This window comes from Gorilla gorilla, chromosome 13, assembly GCF_029281585.2.
Source record: "Gorilla gorilla gorilla isolate KB3781 chromosome 13, NHGRI_mGorGor1-v2.1_pri, whole genome shotgun sequence".
Lineage (NCBI taxonomy): Eukaryota > Metazoa > Chordata > Mammalia > Primates > Hominidae > Gorilla > Gorilla gorilla.
Window position 1 is genome coordinate 62,616,138 of NC_073237.2, and position 23,257 is coordinate 62,639,394.

At 40.7% G+C, this 23,257-nt stretch overlaps 1 protein-coding gene across 8 annotated transcripts in view; it reads right to left on the reverse strand.

The window, feature by feature from the left end:
• SMARCA2 (SWI/SNF related BAF chromatin remodeling complex subunit ATPase 2) overlaps positions 1 to 23,257 on the reverse strand; it is a 213,165-nt gene that overhangs the window by 176,422 nt on the left and 13,486 nt on the right. For 4 of the 8 annotated variants that reach the window (XM_055351086.2, XM_031014359.3, XM_055351085.2 and 1 more), the window contains exon 1: positions 1,950 to 2,112. The gene's annotated coding sequence lies outside the window, so the exon portion shown is untranslated. Of the gene's footprint in view, positions 1 to 148; positions 609 to 1,142; positions 1,423 to 1,949; positions 2,113 to 22,135; positions 22,223 to 23,257 lie in introns of those variants that run through there. The other 4 variants (XM_055351083.2, XM_055351082.2, XM_031014358.3 and 1 more) reach the window with 4 other exon arrangements.

The window sequence follows — 23,257 nt, forward strand, 5'->3', positions numbered from 1 at the left end:
GCGGAGGCTGGAGCCGCGGGAGCTCGCCGCCCCCTCCCACCCCTCCACCCTACTTAGCCGCCCTGCCAAACTTTTTTTTTCCTGCCTGATCCACGTCCAACTTCCCTCCACCCCACCCCCCAAGCAGCCCAGCCAGCCCCGCGCTCACCACCATCCGCAGCAAACGGCAACCCGGATAAAAATAATAATGCAATCCAGGCGGCAGAGGCGGAGGCGGAGGCGAGCGATCAGACACTGGCAGGAGGCGATTTCCCCGCGTGTACCGGAAACCGGCCCAAGTGCCCCGGCCAAGGCGCGGGTGTCCGCTGGAGCCCGCACTGCCGCGCCCCGCCCTCCGCGGTGTAACTGCACCCAGGCTGCGAGGCCTGGTGCGGGGCACCGGGAGCACTGTGCTCCGTGTGCGCCCTGCGGCCGGAGGGCGCCGAGGGGCTGGCGCGCCGGACCGGTTATTTAGGGAAGTGCATCGCGACACCTTTGCAGATGGCATGGCCGTGTTTTGCAACGCAAACGGGAGGAAGGGAAGACGGCCGGGTGGAGGGGGAGAGCAAAGGAAGGGGTAAACCAGGTTGGGATGGGAATAAAGCAAACTCCTGAGCAGGGAGCGAGAAGGAAGGAGTGCGTGTCATCGTTGGGAGGAGGCTCCTACTCGGTCTCCCCGCCTCCCGCCCTCGCCACCCCCCTATTCCCTCCCCACCGCAGCCCTTCCCCTTCCCGGGCGAACGACACCGCCGCTGCCCGGTGGTGCGCGGGTCCTGTTTGTGACAGTCAGGCAGACAGGATTATCCGGATCATGGCCTCCCCGGCCCGCAGCCGCCGCCGTGGCTCTCCTGGGTCCCGGCGCGCCCCTAGCACCCGGACGATCGCAGGCGCCCCACGCCCGCAGCTCCCGCGGCGCAAGCAAGGGGAAGACGCGAAGCAAAAGAACACAGACCCGGGGAGAGGGAGGGCAGGGTAACGGAGGCTGGCGGGCACCTCTGACCTCCTTGGGGGCCTCCTCCCTTCCCTCCAGCAGTGCGGCCCGGGCCGGACATCCCGAACTTTAACACCCGAGCCTGCGCTGCCGCCAGGTACCAGAGGCAGGGACGTCCGCAGCGCCCGGGGCGCAGCCCCCTGGCAGCCCCTTTGCCTAAAGGCCTGCCTACCAATCAGCGTCCCCATCCACGCCGGAGGAAACGCGGAAAGTGGAGGTGACACCTCCGATCAGGCACGCACCGGCCCCGCGGCAGTGGCCGCTACCTCCTTCGCGCGTCAGCTCAGGCTTCTCCCGCTGCGATCCGCTCACGTCTCCGCAGCCGGAGCCCTTTAAACAAGTCCCTGGGAAGCGGGTGGCAACAGCGTTCGTTGGCGCCCCGCCGCCAGCCTGGGCTCCTCGCCCTCCTTTCCCGTTCCCCTTCCAACTCTTCCGGGGAGGGTTGCTCGGGATGAACAGTAGCGTTTCCATCCTCCTCCCCTGTCCCCCAGGCCTTCCCCCTCCTGCTGCCACCCCCCTCCCCGCTGCCTCACTTTTAAGGGGATGGGGGGATTGCAACCTGGCCGAATGTGTGTGTTGCAACCTTGAGTTGGCAGCGCCTCTGACTGCCTACTCAGGATCAAGGCTGTGGTTTGTTGGGATTTTTTTCCTCCTTTGCCCCCTTGAAGTAGTAATTATTACTGTTATTATTAGAACAGCAAGGTTCGGTTGAAACTTTCTCGTTTCTTCCACCGCCGCCTGGGAGCTGTCGTTAGAGCATTCCACCTGAGGCCCGCGGGGAGGAGGCGGGCTTTTTTGTTGTGGCGGTTGGCCCGCCTGTTTGTTTTGGTCTCCTTACATGCACAATAAATAATAATTAGGATAATAATGAATAATCCCGGGCGAAGGCGGCGTGGTGCCGGAGGGGTTGGAGCGGCGGCTGCAGCGGGGCGGCCGAAGGGAGGGGAAAGAGGAGAAAAGAGTTGTAAGTTATATTTACCTTGCTCGCGAGGAGTGTGCTGGCTGAATCTCTTCCCTCTCTGAGTCACCCAGAGTACAGAAACAGAGGGAGAGAGGACTAGATTATGAATATGACTTCATTGATGACAGCCGTCCCCTCCTCTTCCTAAACTCGGGCTCCGCCCAGCGTCCCACCCTCGCCTCCTCCGCGGGCGCCGGAAGACGTGCCGCAGTTGGCCCCGCGCGCCGCTCCTCCCTGCCCGTCCGGGCGCGGGTTGGCGGGACGCGCCTGTCACTCGCTCAGCTCAGCGACTCCGGGAGCGCGGGGGGAGGAGGGGGCGGTGTGCAAGAATGTGGATCTAGACAGCTCTACTGTATGCGTGGATCCGTGTGTGACTGCAAGGCGCCGGCTCTCGGGCCGCGTTTGTGCCTGGAGCAGAGAAACTGCGCAGGATGCAGAAAGCCCCAAGCCCTGCTGGAGTTGGGCGCTCGCTATCCCTTCCCTGGCAGTCCTCTTCCTCGGGCGCTGCGGGGCTCCTCCAGGGAGACTGGGGAAGGGGAGGAGGCGAAGCAAAAAGGGAGGGCAGCCGTAGTAATAGCGCGTAGTAGTTTGGGGGTATGTGGAGAAGGTGCTGGAATTTAACTGTGCCTCCGCCTGCCAGTGCGAGCCTGCAGAGAGAAAGGGAGGGGACGGGGGACGGGCTCCGAGTGGCACCAAAGCTGTTTGTGGCACAGTGTTGACTGTGGAAAAAACGGGCATTGTCGTGCCGGCTGAAACTTTTTCTCCCCCTTCCCTAAGGCTGTCATTATAAATCTGCCCCCTATTCCAGGTAAAAAAATAAAAAATAAAAATAAAAAAAGGGAGGCGGGCACAAAGAACATTCCTGCCAAATCTGTCTCTTCCCTGAAGGACTGCAAGCTTCCAAATGCCAACGAGGGAGAAACAGCTGAGAGCCTGAACGCCTTATAAATAAGTAAACCCACCCTAACCTCTCTGTTTACTTCGTGGACTAGATACAGCACTATAACCTTCCCTCACCTGCCATCTTCGCTAAAATATATACAAAAATATGGAAAAACAAACCCTGGGGGCGGGGCTGGCGGGTTGGGGGGTGGCTGAAGCATGGAATCTGGTTTTGATTTAAAAAGGGGAATAAATCTCTTATTTTCTACAGACCGTAGTCTCTTCCCTCTCACCCCGCATTTAAGACCAATTAAGGCTGCAAATTGTAATTTGCTGGCAAGTCGCGGTTTTGAGACCTCTTTGCTCCAATTTTCCTTGAAATACAGTACTTTGGCCGGACCAATAGGTCAGTGTTTGGTGAGACAATTTTATTTTTAGTTTTATGAAGTGTGAAAGAATGTTAGGAGATTTTAAATCAGGGGCCTATTATTTTAGACTCAGATTAATGTAGATGCTTGACTCTTAAAATTAAAACTGTTCCTATGCAGTAGTGTTATGAAAAGTATGATTTATCCCTTATTTCGTAATGTAATGGCTTAAATTAGTCATTCAAAGTGCACTGTGACTATCTGGTTGAGGATTTTTCCCCCTAGAGTAAAATCCTATCTTAAGACCATTTTACTGTTGCAAAATTGACTCCATTTGAGCAACTGGGTCTGAAATGCAGTTCTAGGATGCTTAAAACTTCAGGCTGGATAAGTTGAAGACAAGAAGTAATGGAAAGAACGCCAAATACTGCCATGTAGTCATTAAGAAGCAAGAATTCTTTATATCACTGGTCCACTGCTGGCTGAAGCAGAGCCCACTAGGGCAGCATTTTCATGATGGCTGGGAGTGTTGGTGATCACCCACCCTGTAGCTTTCTAAGGTCTTGCTACTTGCTTGTTAACTTTAGCTTCATCATTTTCTGTCTGTCTTGAAGTGAACCTCAAGACAACGAAAGATAACACAGCTAAGAGAAATAGAATATAGTGTGCCCTGAAGGATCCATTGTAAGAACTTGTTTTTCTGCCTGAGGATATGCCAGTATAACTATTAACTGAGAAATATATAGGGAGAAATTTTAAACAAGATTAGTGGTGTAGTAAAAGTGTAACATAAATACTAACTTCTAACTGCCTAATAAGTCACAACTAATAATATAGCCAGATAATCTAGCTGTCTCTAATATAGAGATTTAACCTAATAGCAATGCTTATTACATTGAGAGTATTAGGTTTTAATTTTTTAGGGTCTAATTTGTTTCTCTGGCATGCCGACCTCACATGCCAATTTTCAGAAATTGATAACTTCACTTTTATTCCCTTGTGAATAAATGCCCTTTATCCCCTTAAGATTCTACTTCCACTTGCCATGCAAATCCTCAAAAAAACAAAAACAAAAACAAATCAATTAGTAAGTCCCTGGAGAAAGAAACTGTCCATTCCTTCTGGCATTTTGTCACAGGGAAAGTAAAGAAGAAAACATTCCCTTTGTTATATGTGTATATTCTTCAGCTCATATAAAATTTTGATGTCGTCCTTGGAGGCGTTGGTATCCACGCATTGTATACACACAGCTATGGGAATTAAAATACATCGTTGGGAACAGAGATTAAATATAGATATTGCATCTCCCTCTCCCTTCGCATTGGTCTAAGAAAGCACCACCTTCCCACATCACCCTTCAAGTTGTTCCTCTAAAAATTCGTCTTGTTTGTAGTTTGTACCCTAGCAGTTACGAATTTTATAAAATAAGGCCTAAACTCAGGAGAAATGAAAAGGCAGCGTCATTCACTTGGTACAAAAAGAAGATTGTAGAACATATAGCATGAGTTTCACCTCTGAGGTAAAATGAAATTTAACAATTGAAGTTAAGGAGAAAAATGATGGGTTTTTTTGTTTTGTTTTGCAGAAAATCATACAAAAGCAAATGTGGTTGGAGGGTAAAAGGACTCCAGGAGGCAGCACAGGGTGCTACGTTCACACGCAGCTTTTCTTTTTGGACTTTGATGAGTCATAATGTGTTCTCTGAACTTGCTTTTCTCTTTCTAGTTTGGTATCAAAAGATAGAAGTCACTTTTTCATGTCTGTATGGCCACATTCACTTGTTATGTAAGTCTGCTTTGGTTACATTCTGTATAGGGTAGATACTGGGTTTAAAACTTGGTATCTGGATACAACACCCTCATAAAGAAAAATTCCATGCACAACGTTAGGAAGCTTCTAGTCCCAACAGACAAACTGTTAATGCTGCCTGAAATGTTGCCTAGCTTCAAATACTAGCAGGTAAGACCATTTAGGCAGTGAGTATTTCATCTTCAGTAATGGGAACCAAGATTTTACAAATTGAATCAGCTGACATTTAATTTAAAGAATAGTTTAGAAATAACAAGTAAATTTATTATAGAAGTAAACACTCCTCTCTCTCCTTTTTTCTTTTTTTTTCTTTTTGAATCAGAATCTCGCTCTATTGCCCAGGCTGGAGTGCAGTGGCGGGATCTTGGCTCACTGCAACCTCCGCCTCCCAGCTTCAAGGGATTCTCGAACCTCAGCTTCTCGATTAGCTGGGATTACAGGTGCCCGCCACCATATCCAGCTAATTTTTGTATTTTTTGTAGAGACAGGGTTTCACCATGTTGGCCAGGCTGATCTGCAACTCCTGAACTCAAGTGATCCACCCGCCTCTGCCTCCCAAAGTGCTAGGATTACAGGCGTGAGTCACTACACCCCGCTCTCTCTTTTTTTTCTAATGGGCATGTTCAATAAATTATATTTTTCACAATCATTCCCCCAAAATACCACCCCCAATTCTCTTTATGATTATATCGTTCTTTAGCTTAAAATCCTTTGTCTATTCCCAATCCATTTTACGGTAAGTTTCAAACTTCTTGGCATGTTATCCTAGGCTGTGCATAGACAGGTCTCTACCAGCGTTGTTGACCCTGCCGCCAAAAATGCCTGGGCTCAGGGAAAACCTGTCTACCGTTTGGTTCCTAAGTGACCACATTGGACATTCTCCCCTCTTACTGAAGTGCAGATCCTCAACCCACATCCTCAAAACTCAACTATGACCCAGAATCCTTCTAGTGGTCTTCCCTGTTCTCCCCAGGCAGAGGAAGCTGCTTGTCCTACTCTGCTCCCATAGCAACCAGTGTGCGCCTCCATTATAGCACTTATCACTTTGATGCAATTATTTGTTTGGTGTTGTCCTCTAGATGGTTAGTGCCTGGAGGGTGTTTCAATTCATCTTTGAAACCTCAGCAATTAGCCTAATACCTAGCACATTGTATTTAAAAAAAAAAGAAAGAAAAAAAAACTTTGTTGAAGGAAAGGATGAGAGATAGATAATAAAATTACCTGACATAGAAAATTTAGCAGGTCTTCACTATCAGTAATTATCATGTTAATGAACAACATCAATAAGTGTTCCGAATCTTTACATTATCTGCCAAGGCTTGAAAAGGCTTGGAAAATGTTTTTGGTTTTTGTTTTGTTTTGTTTTGTTTTGTTTTGGGGAGGGGGGATATGGGAAGATGAGGAGAAGCTACAGCTCTTGTAGTCATAGAAAGAGCACCAACAAGAGGTTTTGTTTGTTTGTTTTTAAATTAGGCTAGGAGTAACATGAGTGCATACATGGCAATTGTTTAATACAGTAGTAATAATTATAATTGCAGCTCCTTTTTATTTCTCTTTTAAATTACATGCCTGAAGTTGTACAGAGACTTGTACATATGTTGTTTAATCCATTTAACCCTATGAGATCTATGACTTCATCTCCATTTTACAGGTGAGGAAACTGAGAATCAGGAAGTAATTTGCCTAAGGCAGGGATCTCCAAAGCGGAGTGACCAAGACAATTTATTGTGATATAGGAAGAACAGAAGAAAATCTGTTTCTTTTTTCTTTAATAATTGAAAAAAGTAATGATGCAAGGACAAAAAAGAGCTTTATATATATTTATTATACTCATTGACCCTTGACCCTAGAGTGTTTTACATGGTCCCTAAGTAAACTGGTCATGTGTCATGTAGTGTAGCTGAAGAGTACTGAAAAACAAAAAGCGCCACAGGCAGAGGGGTGATACTGGCACCTTCTGGTTCTTTCATTGTCATTGACATCTTTTTAAGCATTGATATTGCCTTAATTTTACAGGTTCCACGTTAAATAAATTCTTAAGATTATATCATCTAGTTTTTGTTTGTTTGTTTGTCTTTGTTTTTGTTTTTGTTTTTTGAGACTGATCTCTCTCTGTCGCCTAGGCTGGAGTGCAGTGGCTTGATCTCTGTTCACTGCAAGCTCGGCCTCCTGGGTTCACGCCATTCTCCTGCCTCAGCCTCCCGAGTACCTGGGACTACAGGCGCCCGCCACCATGCCCGGCTAATTTTTTGTATTTTTTAGTAGAGACAGGGTTTCACCGTGTTAGCCAGGATGGTCTCGATCTCCTGACTTCGTGATCCGCCCACCTCAGCCTCTCAAAGTGTTGGAATTACAGGCGTGAGCCACCGCGCCCGGCCTATATCAATCAACTCTCTTATTTGGGGAGCACGTGGCTTAAAAAACAATTTCTGTGAAGAAATAGAAGATTGAGATAATACCAATAATATAAGCACAGGTGAAAATCAGGATCAAATTTGCCAGTTTAACCTCTGAGAACTCTTTTCCAGCCAAATTGAGGAGTAAAACAATGACAGCCTAAGTAGATCTAACAAGAAATAGGTCAGGCCGGGCGCTGTGGCTCACGCCTGTAATCCCAGCACTTTGGGAGGCCGAGGCAGGCGGATTACCTGAGGTCAGGAGTTCGAGATCAGCCTGGGCAATACGGTGAAACTCCGTGTCTACTAAAAATACAAACTTAGCCAGGCGTGGTGACACATGTCTGTAATCCCAGCTACTCGGGAGGCTGAGGCAGGAAAATCGCTTGAACCTGAGAGGCAGAGGATGCGGTGAGCCAAGATCATGCCATTGCAATCCAGCCTGGGCAACAAGAGTAAATCTCCATCTCACCAAAAAAAAAGAAAAGAAAAAAAAGAAATAGGTCAAAAACATTCATAATTTTCCAGGACTATTTGAAATTTGGATTTATATTAACTTTCATAAATGATTAATTCTGATCTAAGCATGTATTTTTCCTTGAGATACTATTGATTGTATGATAGCATGCTTAGCAAGATAATTGAAAATTTTCTATTCATCTTATTCTTTTACAATTTTTATTTTGTGTATGTTTTATAATGCACATAATATATTAATAATGAATACATGTGTTATGAATAAATATACATAAATCATGCTCTTTTTTTTTTTTTTTTTTTGCTTTTTAACTGTAAGGGGGATGTGATTAAACAACTTGGAGATGACTAAATGATGAAGTCAGAATTTTTAACTAAGCTTGGTAGAACTCCAGACTCAGAGTAATCTGTGTTGCTCACGTAAAAACTGCCCCAAAATTTGTCATCAGTACAGGGTTCTTAATCCGTGATGGAGGGTTGATGGGGGTGGAATACAAATGATCTTTGGAACATCTAAGAATCCCCTGAAACTGTGTTCAAAATCCTAGGATCGTGTTAATGTATGCTTTCTGCAGACAGAGTCTGTACATTTCATCAGATTCTCAAGGGGATCTTCCCAGAAAGGGGTAAGAGTCATTGACCCAGAGGTATCAGCAGCCTCAATAACCTAGGATAATTTTCTGATAAGAAATTAATCCTCTCCATAACTTTTGTAAAACTAAGTGTGCACATTTTATATATCCAAACATATCTACCCTTTAAAATCCTAATTCAGTGTTTCTTTAGGTAAACCAGATGCATTCTAACTGCCCAAAGAAGGACTCCATTTATCTCCAGAGATGGGCTTTCTGAGGATAAGTTTATTGTAAAGCATTTCCTCAATAATACTGCATTATATATTGTTGACTAGACTAGAAAGAATTTTTTGTGTTGTCATCAATATGTCTTTGAGGTTTTGACACATCTTTGGGCAGTTGTACATGAGGAATCAGAACATGAACTCAGGTTCTCAAATTTTCTGTCGTAAATTGTTCAGATATTTTCACTTTTGTTTGGCCATTGTACCTGCTACCCTTTGTTCTGTGCTGTGCTTCTCTGATTGATAATGTGCTTCGGTACCAATGTAACACTGTAGCTTACCTCTAAGCCCCTCAGCTAAATCCATGTATTCATCTCCCATGCTGTTATATGATATTTTATTATAGTATTTTACTTTTTGACCACCTTCAGCTGTTATTGGGCTTATCTTTTCAGTTACTATTCATTGCTTTTTGTTGGTGTGTGACCCTTTTCTAGCTTGGCTTATGTTATGTCACCCACCAGATTCTTACTTCAAGTTCAGTACACAAAAGCACAATTCACTATTGTCTTTTTTCAGTCCTGTTTTCTACACTTGAAGTTCTATGTAAATTCAAGAGATGAGTAGAAAATAAGCCAGGAATATATCAAAGCAGACACAGCTATTGAAATTACTTTAGATGACTCTTTAAAAACCCAAAATAAATATTCTGCTTTGGAGAAAAATAAAGTTAGTTTCTCCACAGGTAGGGACAAAATACATTCCACAACGGTATGACTTTATTTTAGTTTTCAATGGTGTTACCAGCCAGAAAGTGATGAATATATAAAACAAATATAAGAAGTTTCAGGAAAGGGTTGCAAGCCTCTGGATTCTGCATGGGGCAAGGTTTAATGCTGGGCAGGAAACTTTTATCTCCCCTCCAGATAAACTCAACTGAACAGTCACTGACTTCAGGGAGTGTTGGGCATAAAGGAAAAGCTCACATTTGATCTGGAACTGTGCATATTCAATTGCTTATCTTAACCAGAGACATTGTGATACCTGTTGGAATTTTATTATTAAGACTATTTGGAACCTTTCAATAGTAGACTTTCCTTAAATATGGGGGGAAAACAAGGAATTCTCTGATCAGATTAAAAACATTACAATATACAACTTTTTGGTGGTTGTTTAATACTTAGGACTTAGGGTTTGAGGGTATATTTGAATCTTAAAGACGTTGACCTCACCTTTACCTATATTTTATTAAAATACTTTAAAAATATATCCACTTATCAGGGGTAGATTTTATGATGACATTTATCAACTGACATTACCTGTAGCCACAGTTACCTAATATTCTGCAGTTCTCTTGGCCCATATCAGTGTCAATTATGTTCCCAAGAACTTAAGACCAGAATGTTGAGCTATTATTTCTAATGCTAACATCATAAATAACTACTTACTAATTGAGGAAAATAATAGTGAAAGCATAATTTAATGTTCTAAATAAATGACTATTCTTTTAAACAGCCTTCAAATGCTATCATCACTGGTCTTTAAGCTATTGCAGACTATGTATCAGTCTTACTTAAAATGGTACCATTGAAAGTTCTTATAATAACCACTGGTTTAAAAAATACATATCAATCTCAAAACCTCTGGTTCCATGCATAAAGTAAACATAATACACTGGAACACATGTTTGAATGGATGACCCAAGATCACCCACTAAGATTAGAATGGTGGTGTCCACATTCCCAGTCAGTAAACCATTTGCTATATAACAGTTTCCCTTAAAAGAAGAAGAAAAATGTCTCCAAGATCATGTTCTGCAACTCACTGATAGCCGTCAGTGACCAACTAAAGAAATGGGCTCAGCACCATCCATTGCATGCTAACGTGCAAACTTTTATTAACCGCTCAAAGTAAGAAATGTATTATGTATCATGACCTGTTATACACATACTTATACAGTGAATTGTATCAGTCAGGGTCCAACCAGGAAAACAGAAGGAATTTAATTCAGGGAATTGGTTACATAGATGGTGAAAGAGCTAAGAACTTAAATAAAGAATTGAGTAGCAACAGTAAGGTGTCAGTTATCCCCTCTAGGCTTTGAGAAACCAAGAGATAATTAATGAAGCCCAGAGACCAGTCTCCTGGTGAAACCTGAAACCATGATGATTCTCAGAGCGATGGAGATCCAACTGTTAGTAGAGATGCAGCTAGAGGCAGAAAGAGAAGAGAACACTCTGCTTGACAAGCTCCAAGACGGTTATCTTCTACCTTAATATGTCCTCAGAGTTCAGGACAAAGGGCGCCCTCAATAAATATTTATTAATGATGATGATGGTGCCCATTGTCAGCACAGCTGTTCTGCTTTCTATGATAATGAGAAAGCATTAGGGAGAAAATTCACTCCAGTCCTCCTTAAATGCTGCCAAAAGTCCCGCAAGATTCACATATATCCTACTCAATACCATAGACATAATCAGTGTTGGAAGGAAGGAAAGGAGGAAGGGAGGAAGGGAGGGAGGGAGGGAGGAAGGGAGGAAGGAAGGAAGGAGAAAGGAAAGAAAAGAGGGAAGGAAGGAAAGAAAAGAGGGAGGGTAGGAGAGAGGGAGGGAGGGGAAGAAAAAAGGGAAGGGAAAGAGAAAGAAGAAGAAAGGAAAAGGAAAGAAAGGAATGAAAAGAATCAAGGCTTATTTTGCATTTTCACATAATATATTTTATTTATGATATAGTAGAGATAAATGTGAAGCATTCTATTATGAAATGTCTTGAGACAGACAGCTTTAACAGTGAGTAGCAGACGAGTCCAAATTGGGACCCAGGCTTTGTAAATCTAGCCAATGCATTTTAGTCATATCATAAGCAGTGTAACATGATGACTGAAAGCTTGGGCTCCCAGGTGGTGTTGCCTAGGATAAAATTTCAACTCCACCAACTACTAGTTGCATGATTATGGGCAAATCACTCAATTTTTCTGTGCCCCGGTTTACCCATCTGTGAATGAAGGCAATAGCAGTTTTGTTCTGGAAGATGTTTAACAAACGGCTCTCACCCTAAAGTCTCGGATTTGTAGCATATTTTAATTTCCATGATGTAAGTACTGTCACAATGACTGATTTCAAGCTACCAACAACAGGCTCACAAAATTCCTGAAAGTGTAACAATCGGCTCTTACGGATATCTTCCTTACAGGGTTGCTGTGAATATTACATGAGTTTGTACATACAAAGCACTTAGGACTGGCCTTGGCACATCATACACTTAGTCTGATAAATATTCACTATTTTTGTTATACCATTTTAGCTTGCTTTCTTCTATGGAAATGGAGGATAGAAATAGTATTATTGAAAAAAGCAGTTGCCTTGCTTTTAGTTCATTTCAGCCCCTTCCTAATCACATGCTTTTTGTTCACTACTGCCAAGCAGCCCCATTGACTTATTTGAATTTTCTTTCCTTTTCCTTAATTCATTTTTTTTTTTTTTTTTTTTTGGAGCATTCTAAGAATCAGAAGACTGGCTTAAAGCCACATACCAGGAAAAAAAAAAGGAGTTATAGAAAGTAAGGATAATCCCAACTGAATAATTTTCCCTGAATAATCATTTTAGGAAAGACTTAAGTACTACCTCAAATAACTAGATATAAAAATTTGTTTGGATACAATTACTTTTTTCCCCATTTTGAGGAAGACTATGAATTGTACTCCACCTAGCCTCTTTTCAAAATAATTTTATTCCCTGGTGTTCTTCTGACACAAAATAAATAAGAATTTTCATTAAAAAGAATCTCAAAATATATTAATCTGGACAATGTGACTTTCTGCTTTTTGGTTTCTGTGGGCATATCCATGACTTCCATTTACAAAACATCTGCTTATGAATATTATAATTTGCTGGGTGTATCCTCAGAACTAATACTTAGGCAATAAACATTGGATACCTATGGAAAACATGGTGTTTTTCGATAAAATGTTGGCCAGTCAATAGCTCTGTTCATCAGCTAAAAACCCCAGACCCCAGCACGTTTCTGTAGAATATCTTGTTCTTTCTTGCTCAAATGTTTTGTCACTCCTTTGTTTTACAACTTTTGAATTCACCATTTCCTTCTCCCACTTATCAAATGGTTTGTAACTTTGCTTTTGTGAACTTCCTGCTGTTCTCAGCCACTTTCTTTGTTGTTCCTTTCCTCATGTTGCTATTTGTTACTTCTGTTCAACAGCTAGGGAGTCTTTTAATTACCAAGTGCCTCCTTTTATCATTGGAGGAATGGAAGAGGCATTGAAAAGTTGAGTCTACAATCCCATGCAAGCCGCCTGCTTGAATCCTCCCTCTCTAGAGAAAACAGAAGTCTCTTCCAATGTTCTCCCCCCCATGTCTCCCCCTCCCCTACAACAACCCTGGCAATCACCTTTCCACTTTCCATCTGTGTGATTTTGACTACTCTAGGTATGTCATATAAGTGGAATCATAGTGTTTGTCTTTCTGTGAGTGGATTATTTCACTGAGCATAATCCCCTCAAGTTTCTTGCATATTGTAGCATATGACAGGATTTTCTTCCTTTTTAAGGCTGAATAACATTCCATTTTATGTATATACAACCTTGTGCTTACCTCCTTATCTGTTAATAAACACTTGGGTTGCTTTCATTTTTTGGCAATTGCACATAATGCTGCTGCTGTGAACACAGGTTTACAGATATCTGTTCTGGTTCCTGCTCTCAATTCTTTTGGGTATAAACCTGGACGTGAAATCTCTGGATCATATCATAATTCTATTTTCAATGTTTTCAGGAACTGCTATACTGTTTTTCATAATGGCCATACCACTGTATATTCCTACCTCCAGCACACAAGGGTTCCCAAATTCACCACATCCTTTCAGCACTTGTTATTTTCCGGTTTCTGGTTTTTATTTTTTTAATTGATAGTAGCCATTCTAATGGGTATGAGATGGTATCATCTACCATTTTTATATTACTGATCTTTGTTAAAAACTGGAATGTTTTTAAGCAGAAAGCTAAATGTCAAATTTCTATCTTTCACCATGTTGATCCTATGCTCATAATTTTCAAAATCCCTTGAATTTTGGTTGTTACTGCCATTTTCATTTTTATGCTAAGGCACATGACTTGGTTTCCAAGACCAAATCAGAGACTGTAAAATCTACTTGAATTCTGTGATGTGCTTGTTAATAACATCTCTCCACTTTTTCCATGGTAAATGCCATCCTGCAGGACCGTCTAGGCTTGGTAAAACTTCTCCAGCTGGAGGGCAGTAGGCCACTTCTTCCTGCACAATTAAACTGCTTATGGTTGACCTTTCTATTTCCTTTCTGTCAGCTTTATTGAGGTATAATATATACTTAAGTGTAAAATTTGATGAGTTCTGACAAATCTGTGGAGTACTGAAACCACCACCAAGGTCATGATACAGAATGTTTTAAGGGGTTATTATTTGACTTCTCTGCCTTAATTAATTCAACAAAACAGAAACCTGGTGTATATACACTATTATTAACAGTAGTATAAACTACTGTTCACAGGTAATAAACAATATCACTCCAATATCTTTATCCTTGTCCTGTTATTGCTAAAAGATTCTTTAGAACACAAAAGGAAGATAGAAAAGGTGTGGAGAGGAGCCCGTAGGAGAGGACAGGAAAGAAGGGAAGAGAGAAGGAAATAGTATGTTTATTCTAAGTTAACATATTTAAATAAGAATAACACTACACTATTATTATGATTTTGTTTTTTCCTCCTCCTGTAGTAAATGGCTATATCCCTGTGGTCTGAATAATTTATCTTTCACAAGACAGTTTTTTTTTTTTTTTTTTTTTTTTTGCCTAACATCATGCCTATAGACTCATAAGTAGGTTAGTCACTTGCTTGCTTTCTTCCTTCTTTTCTTTTTGTTTCTTTTCAGAGATGCCACTCTATGAAATGTGGTTATTTACTTATTCTTGATTAACAATTTACTTTGAAATGTCATTTCTCAATGGAGGAGCATTTATATCGGTCACATCAAATTCACTTATTTTCTATAAGTTTTACTTTTTATTCAACAAATACATGATTGAGCATTTACTCTGCACAGGATATTCCATTATTCTTTCAGGAATTTTATTTTACATCCAACAAACTCTTTACTTAGCATTTACTATGTATCAGGCAAGTCTTTCTCTTATCTTGCTTAGAGCTAAATTAGAAACTAAGTTTTTTCCTTTTCCTGCACTATCTAGGATGGCTTTTTCTATATTCAGGCCACAACTTTATGTAGCATTTGTTAACATTTTCCCTCTACACAAATAGCATTGTGTTCTTTAGTTCAAGCAAGGCTTGGAATTTGTCAGACTTTTTCCAATTTTCTTCAGAGCTTATTATTTGCCTTTATGTATTTTGGAATTTTGCTTTAATTGTTTTAATTAGAGGTCTGTTAAGTTACCTTGGACTCTATATTTAAACACTTCTATCCCAAATCTCTTTGTCTACATATAACTCAATCACATCCTGCACATCCTGGCACTTCTGAAGTTTCCATCTTGGGACCTGATTCTAACACTAAAACGATGCCTTATCCATTCTGATGCTTGAGTCTCCAATATCCAGTTTCCCCTGAAATCCCAATAGTTCTTTGTGTGTAATAGGCGACCAGTATTGACTTATCTTATAGAATTTTAAAAGTCAAAAGAACTTTATGGATCAAAAACATAGGGGTAAATTTTCATGATCTTGAATTTGGCAATGGTTTCTTATGTATGACACAAAAAGCACAAGCAACAAAAGAAAAAAGGAATAAGTGGAACTTCATCAAAATTAAACATTTTTGTGCTTCAAAAGACACTATCAAGAAGGTGAAAAGAGAGTGCACAGAATAGGAGACAATACTTGCAAATCATATATATGATAAGAGCCTAGTATCCAAAATATAAAAGAACACTTACTACTCAACAACAAAAAGATAAAAACAACCCACTTAAAAAATAGGCAAAGAAATTGAATAGACATTTTTCCAAAGAAGGTATATAAGATGATAGTGGTGATGATGGTATCAAGGCTTTTCAAATGAAGCAACTGAGCAAGAGCCTTAGTGGATTGATTGATCCATTGTCTAAAAATTTTTTGAGTGCCCCTTTTGTGACTGGCACTGTGCTAGGCTAGGAATTCAGTGACAGACAAAAACAGATGCTGTTCATCTTTCATGAAACGATTTTGGGATGGAGATAGACACTAACCAAGTCATCAACCAACTGCAGACTGAGGTGAATTCTATGAAGTAAAGAAATACTTTCTATGAAAATGCAGAGTAAAGAAATTTAGTCTAGACTAAGGTTCAGAGAAGGCTTGCTTCTCGGAGCAATTTTTGAGCTGAGATCTGTGGAATGGGTAGGAGAGGTGGGCAAGCAATCTGAGAAGAGAGATCAGCATGTGCAAAGCCTATGGCAGAGGAAATATGACATTCAAGGGCATTCAAGGACATGCAATATAAGGTAGTTGTGGTTGGAGCAAGCTGCATAAAGAGGAGATGAGGCTGGAGAGACAAGCAGGGCCTGGTAGGGCCCCCTACATAGGCCCTGATAAGGATATTGCTCTTTATCCTATGGGTGATAGGAGTAGGGATGGATAATGGTTATCTTTATCCTAGCAGTCAAGAATGGACTGGAAGGGGCAAGAGTGGATGTGGAGTGAAGTGGAAGTTAGGAAGCGTTTGCAGGAATAGATGATGGTGTTTTTGAGAGGTGGTGATAGAGATGGGGAGAACTTGAGCTAGACCTCTAGAACAGGAGTACAGTTAAAAAAGGAAAGGCAAAGTCTGGCCCAGGCAGACCAATACCATGCACAGAGACATGGAGGCATTAAAACATGAAGCAGAAGTTGAGTTTGGTGAACCCTTAGGTCACTATGGCAGGATCCATGGAAAGGCCATGGGAAGGTGTTAGAGCAGTCTATAGGAATCAGATCACCGTGGAGCTCATTGGCAAGTTTGGACCGTATCTTGGTGGACATGGGAAATTGTAAAGCCATTTAAAAAGGGAAATGTGACTACCAGATTCACATTTTACAAAGATTATTCCAGGGGTGGCAGAGAATAGATTTAAGAAGAGTAAATAGAAGGTAATCTTGAGTATTAAACCAGGAAGCTGGATAGCGGTCAGTTGCAACTGCTCAACCTGAGAACTAATGAGGATCCGGACCACACAGTATCATGAGGATGGGAGAATGAGATGCATGTAATACTACTTCTGAGACAGGACCAATTGGTAGTCACAATAGTCGTGATTTGTTAAGCCCATTGCACATGTATAACCCCAGTATCTTCTCACCTACTGTCTCATGGGTCCTTGCCTGCTTAGTGGCTATGGCACTAAACAAATAAAAAGACGCCATTGGAACAGAGTCTCTGACAACATTCTGCTTCCAGAAGTTCCCCTCATTTTGTTGTGACACTGTCACCTATCTAAACTACCAGTTCTTTAAGGAGAGGGATGATGTTTTATTTCCAATTTCATGTCCCACCTCTGTTGCCATGTTTGCCTCAAAGAAGAGGTTCAATAAATACTTGAATAAAGTATATGACTTTAAAAGGCTTATTTCTCAGTGTACCTGCCACACTGCTAACATCAAGGGGTAAAAATAAACACATGTTAGAGAATTATGAAACTCTGAAGACCTCACTGCCTAACTTGCTGATGCCTTAGCTGTTTTTTAAGACAAAACATTGCCCTCATTCTGCTCATGCGCATAAAAATCTGTCATTCTTATCACCAAGGAGTGTCGGTTTTAACTGATGTTTCATTGTCAGATCTGTTGTAATGTGCACAGTGGGGTAAACCAATATGTGATTTAAATGAATTGAAAAAGCTATCTCAAGCTCAAAACACCTATGAAGAGACTGTCACATCAACATTCAAGAAAAATGGGTCCAAAAGTTTATTTGAACTTGTCTTTCAAGTTGTGTCAACTCCATCTCAAGGGTTCTACAGTAAAATAAAGGATGTCCTTTTTTCTCACAATGTACCTGGCTTATCTGATATAAATTCTATTTATCAGACCTCTTATCTTCAATGATGTAAACAGATCCCATTGGAAAATCTGGTTCTGAGACTGCTTGCTCAGAAAATTTTAGTCTCAGAGAACTTTTAGTCAAGACATAATTCCCAAAAGGCAAGGCTTTGAAGATATTGGGGATAGGGATAAAGCAATTAGGCTAGTAATTCAGAGATTAGAACTTACATTACTAGTGTTTAAAGCTTAATAAAGGCTTTAACAAAGAATAGTTAGATAAGTCTCAGAAAGGAATCAGAGCAAAAGAAAAAAGTTTATTTGATGTGTGAACACTAAATAGTCTCTAATATACATTGGTATGCGTATAAAATTTATACATGCATATCAGCCAGTTTGGTCTGCTAATTATGATACAAAAATATGGAAGAAAGGTCGTAAAATTTATTTTAGAATTAATTTGTACAATCCAAGAGATACATGCTAACATTGTCACATGGCAAAACCTCCTAGATCTGTAGGATTATTATTTCCCTTCATGATCTAAGGCTACTTTCAAACTAGTTAGCCTTCCTGTTGCTGATTTAGGAGATAGAAATGGGAGAGTATGGTAGGGATAAGTGTCCAGAGAGGAGTAGGAAGAGAAAAGACTCAGGTAATGTATTGGACGGCATGTAATATTGTGTCCTGGGCTGTGTTAGTAAGGAATCTTGTCTTCTGTCTTCCAATTAGTAGCAGCGAGAACTCAGCCACCAACAGGAGCTCTGCGGGTGGTGGAGACAGTGGGGTCAGGGTATCTGTTCTCCTGGTTGAGCTTCCAGGCAGCATGCCTCCTCCCGAGGCCACAGTTTTTCTGGAGGCAGGGGATGGGGTGTCATTTTGTATCATCACTTGCCCTGGGTTCTGATACCTGCTCCTTTCTCACTCTCTCATGCCTACAGCTGCTAATGGTTCTCCACCATTGATATCCTTGAAATGCTTGCAGTGGTGAACAACTACTCTGTTAATTTCCCTGAACTCTGCCCATACCTTTGTAAATGTCCCTTCATTAACATGCCTCAAACCCTTTTGAATGTACCGGCTGCTTTTTGCTTGGAACTCTGACTGACGCAATTGTCTTCTAACATAAATGGAGCATTAAGCTCTAACAAGGTGATCTTGGAAAATCCCAAGGAGATAAGGTAACAATTTTTACTGACCTCTTTCTTTGGCCTTAGTAATAAAATAAAAATGAATACTTAAAATATAATCTGTGGTTAATTATTGATGGAATAATGTTACCCTCATTACTGCCTGCTCTTTTCTGGTAAGCCCAGCTCCTCAATTAACTAGAAACAAAATTATGAAACAACTTTACGAATTAAATATTGAACATGTTACATTTGAGATCCCTGATGGACAGTCTAGTGGTAATACTTTGTAAATGTTAAAGATGAAATTGTTTGTCCCTGAGGCAGTGAGTTCTACATTGCAGGCAATGTCCAAGCACCAGCTGGAAAAGCAATGAATCACTTGTTGAGCTTGCTGATTTTAAGGTCTTTTCCAATATGTACTTTTATGATTTTAAGTTATAATATTTTATCATCATAATATTTATTATGAAAATGTTGGCTATTTAGTTGGATATTTTAATAAAATGGTACATGAACAATATACACACAGATATTTAAGCACGAAAATCTTAAAGAATATTCCTATCTTCAATATGACATGGTGAAAACTGGTCTCTGGAGAGAACTAAAACTCTGACTCAGTGCCAGTTCTCAACAAAAAGCTGTATGTCCTGTGGAAGTTACCTAACATCTCTGAGTCTCAGTTTTCTCACATTTTTCTCATAGAGCAATGGTGAAAATTCAATAAGCTAACATCTAGGACAAATTTAGGTACTCAATAAAGGTTTCACATTCACCATTAAACTGTTCTTCCTGTTACGTTAATTAATAGTGCAAAGATAAATAAGAGCGTGTTTAAGAATTATTTTCTAAATTGAAAAACCACAAAGTAATGATCAATGCGTCTACTTTAGCATCTCACAACACGACATGACCTGGCAAATACATTGTTTAAGAAGGAGTCTTTCCCAAGAGAGCTGATATTTTAAAATACTAGAAACAAATTCTCTTTATATAGTGCTGCTATCCATCTTATAGCCATTTTGTACTTAAAGCATCAAAACACTATAAGCCAGGCATTATTATCTCTATTTATAAAGGAAGGAATTTATAAGGGCAGATAACCTCACTCATTATCCTATAGGAAGTAGTCTTTCCACTAACTCATCTGGACATTTTACTCTGGTTGGGAAAACAAGATGAAAAATTTAAAAAATTAAAAAAATCAAATTACATATGGCAGCATGGACATGCTACATGAGTTAAGCCAACTCATTTCTAAGTACAATTAAGAATTTGTGGGGCAGGAAAATCTCCCTGCCCTATAAATTCTTGGGTGGAGTATTCTGGCAATAAGATAAACATGTAGTCTGTAGGTTCAGCAGAAACGTAACCAAATCCTGGCTGTTTCATGTCCAAGTTGTGTCACTCTGGACAAACTCTTCAGCTTTCTATGCCTCAACTCCCTCATCTGCCGAACGGAGGTTAAAATAGAACCTACCCATTGCGTTATTATGAGCTTTAAATGAAATAATCTAGTTAAAGTGCTTATTAAAGCCCCTACTGCAGAGAAAAAGTTTAATAAATAGAACTGTTATTATTACAAGACAAAGCAACAGAGTCCCACTGGAGAGCTAATTTGCTGAGAGCCACAGAGCTGGTTATTGACAAAGAAGAGACTGGAGCCTAGTTCCTGTCCAGTGTCCTTTAGTTATGAATGAACCATCTCTTAATTAGGTTTTGAAACATAGGTGATAAGAACTTCAGCTAAAAGAAAGAATGAGGGCTAGATAATGCGCTATCTATCTGCAATCTGTGGACGTTGCTTTTCTCAGAAGCAGACACGTCACAAGTATCTATGCAGAAAACATAAATAAATCACATTCCTTCCAAATGTTCTTGCCTTCCTCCTCTGTGGGAGACTGCCTCACAGTTAAACACCTTATAACATGGCTCACTTGTGATTTCAGTGACCAAATTCCCTTCGACAGGTATAAGAAGGCACAGGCTTAGAACACATTTGGCTCTTACCGTGACTAATGCCACAGTGAGGCCTCAGTGTAGACAGTTCTGGCAGGACAGAAATGGATGCGGAGATTAAAGAACCAAAGTAAAGGCTGCCATCATCTTCAAGACTAGCCTGTGCTCAGTTTTATGCACACTCCTTAACTATTTTGAGTCACCAGGGAATTATCACTCTCAGCCTCAATTAAGAAAGCATTTTTCTAGTCACATGTTGTAACCAGGAGAACAGTAGCCTTACAACCAGTTACCATAACATCCTTGGCTAATAGGACAGGCTCTTTAACAATGCATTAAGGCTGAATGAATTTGGGCAATCAAGAATAAAATAATAGTGAAACTTTAAAGAAGAGTGTGCTTAAGATTATTCTTCAGGCTTTTCTCTGATTAGTTTTCTTCTGTTAGAAGTATTTGTTGTTCATTGCCTTTTAAAAATCATTTCACATGGATCCTAGTCAATTGCAGTGAGCACAAGTTGACCCAAAATCATTATTAGGCTCTTGCGGCGCCATCTTCCTGACTTTTCTTGGAATAAAAGTAGAGCCTCCGTGGGTTTAGAAACTGCTTTTCTGGTTAATGAGGACTGAACAGTTTTTATTCCTAATTACGGTAGTCCCTTTTATAATGTCATGTTTCTAGAAGCAATTGGAACATTTGCATCTTTAAACGCCAAGCCAGCAAAAACAGTTGTAGCATATATTAAACTCTGAGTAATTATAATATTCTATTTAATTCTTTCAGACTGGGAGAGAGACTTCCACATGAACTGTCTGCAGATTCCCAGAGAGTAACAGAGGAGAACTTTCCAGTACAATGTTCATGAGAAAGCTGCAGTTCTGAGGACCTGCATATTAACATAAGTGATGCAAGAGCCTAGGAGATGCCTTTCTCAGCTCTATCAGCTTGAGGAATCTATTCATTCCTCCTCTTTCTTAAAGAATAAGGCGGCCTCCTGCTGCTTCTCTGTTAAACATAAGGAATTTAAAACTCACCAGTTTAGAGGGCCTTGCTTAGATTATATGTCTGGATTTTAGCCAATGTATATGGTGTTGATATGGAATTCTCAAAGTATATTAGCCAGCAACATTCCTCTGCTGATTAATCCTTTTTGGGTGATTCTGCATACTCAGTTTGTATCCTTCTAGTTGGTTCCTCTCTGTTTTTACTTTATTCCAGTTACTTAACTTCACCTTTAAAACCAGGAGGAGTTTGGTAGTCACTTTTCCCCTTTAGTAAATATGATGGGTAGTAGCTGCCATCTCAACAATGGTGACAAAAGACAGAAGGAAACGATATATCCTCCCTTCACCTTGAGTCACTTTCCATGCTAATTCAGGCAAGACTTACTTTTAGGAAGAGGCCAGCATGGTATGACACTTTAGCTTCATGCCCAGCATTGCTACCTGTGTCGTCTTTGAATCTCGACTTCCACATCTGTAAAATGGATAAGTCTCTGTAAAGATCAAGAGATAACACATACAAAGCACCAAGCTTGGTACACAAGGAAATGCGTGTGACACGTTAGTTGCCTTTCCCTTTCATTTTAAGGTGGTCAGATAGATCACTTAAAAGTCTGCTTAGGAAAGAAAATTTGCAATGGAAACCTCAAAAACTGTTAACCAGTGAAATGTTCTTTGGTAAGTAATTACAGAAAATTGGATAACATTCTAAATATGAAACTTGTTTCATGTAATTAACCTGAGGCCTTTTAGGCAACAGGTGGCAAGAATAGCCTATATAAGGAATGTATGATCCAGCAAGAGATTAGCATCGGCCTACTTACCACCAGGGGACAATATCAGGCTATAATTATTGTGTAAATGCTACTTACGAAATACTGGCCTCAGTGACGTCAGACCCCAAAAGAGGTATGCGGTAGTTTTTTTCTAGTAGCATCCAAAGAGGGGGCATAGTGTGGTGGAGAGAATATTGGCCTTTGACTCCATGTCCTGTTACCTACTTGCTAATCAAACATCTCTGAAACTGAGTTTTCTTTTTGTGTGTGTGTTTAATCTGTAAAATGTGAAAGGGAATTTTTAATTGCCTTTCAGGTTGACTGGAAGCCGAGATTATCAAACTGCTATGTGTGCACAAAGCACCTGAAGACCTTGTTGTACTGCAATCTGGTTCAGGAGGCTTGCAGTGGAGCCTGAGATTCTGCATTTCCAATAACTCCCAGGAAATGCTAGTGCTGCTGGTTTGAGGACCACATTTGAGAAGCAAAGATTTAGAGGATTATATGAGATATTATACATGTAAAAAGGACTTGTAGACTCTTGGGTACAACAGATAGAAGGGAATGCCATTAATAGCAGTATTCACATACAGTATTCAACTTAGAATGAAAGGATGTGAAAGTCAGTAGAGTTACATATTTTCTCTAATATGTATTTTCTCTAATATGTAACACTGCTGACTTTCACATCCTTTCATTCTTCTTTTCAGTGCTTCTAGCAGTACCTGTTCAAT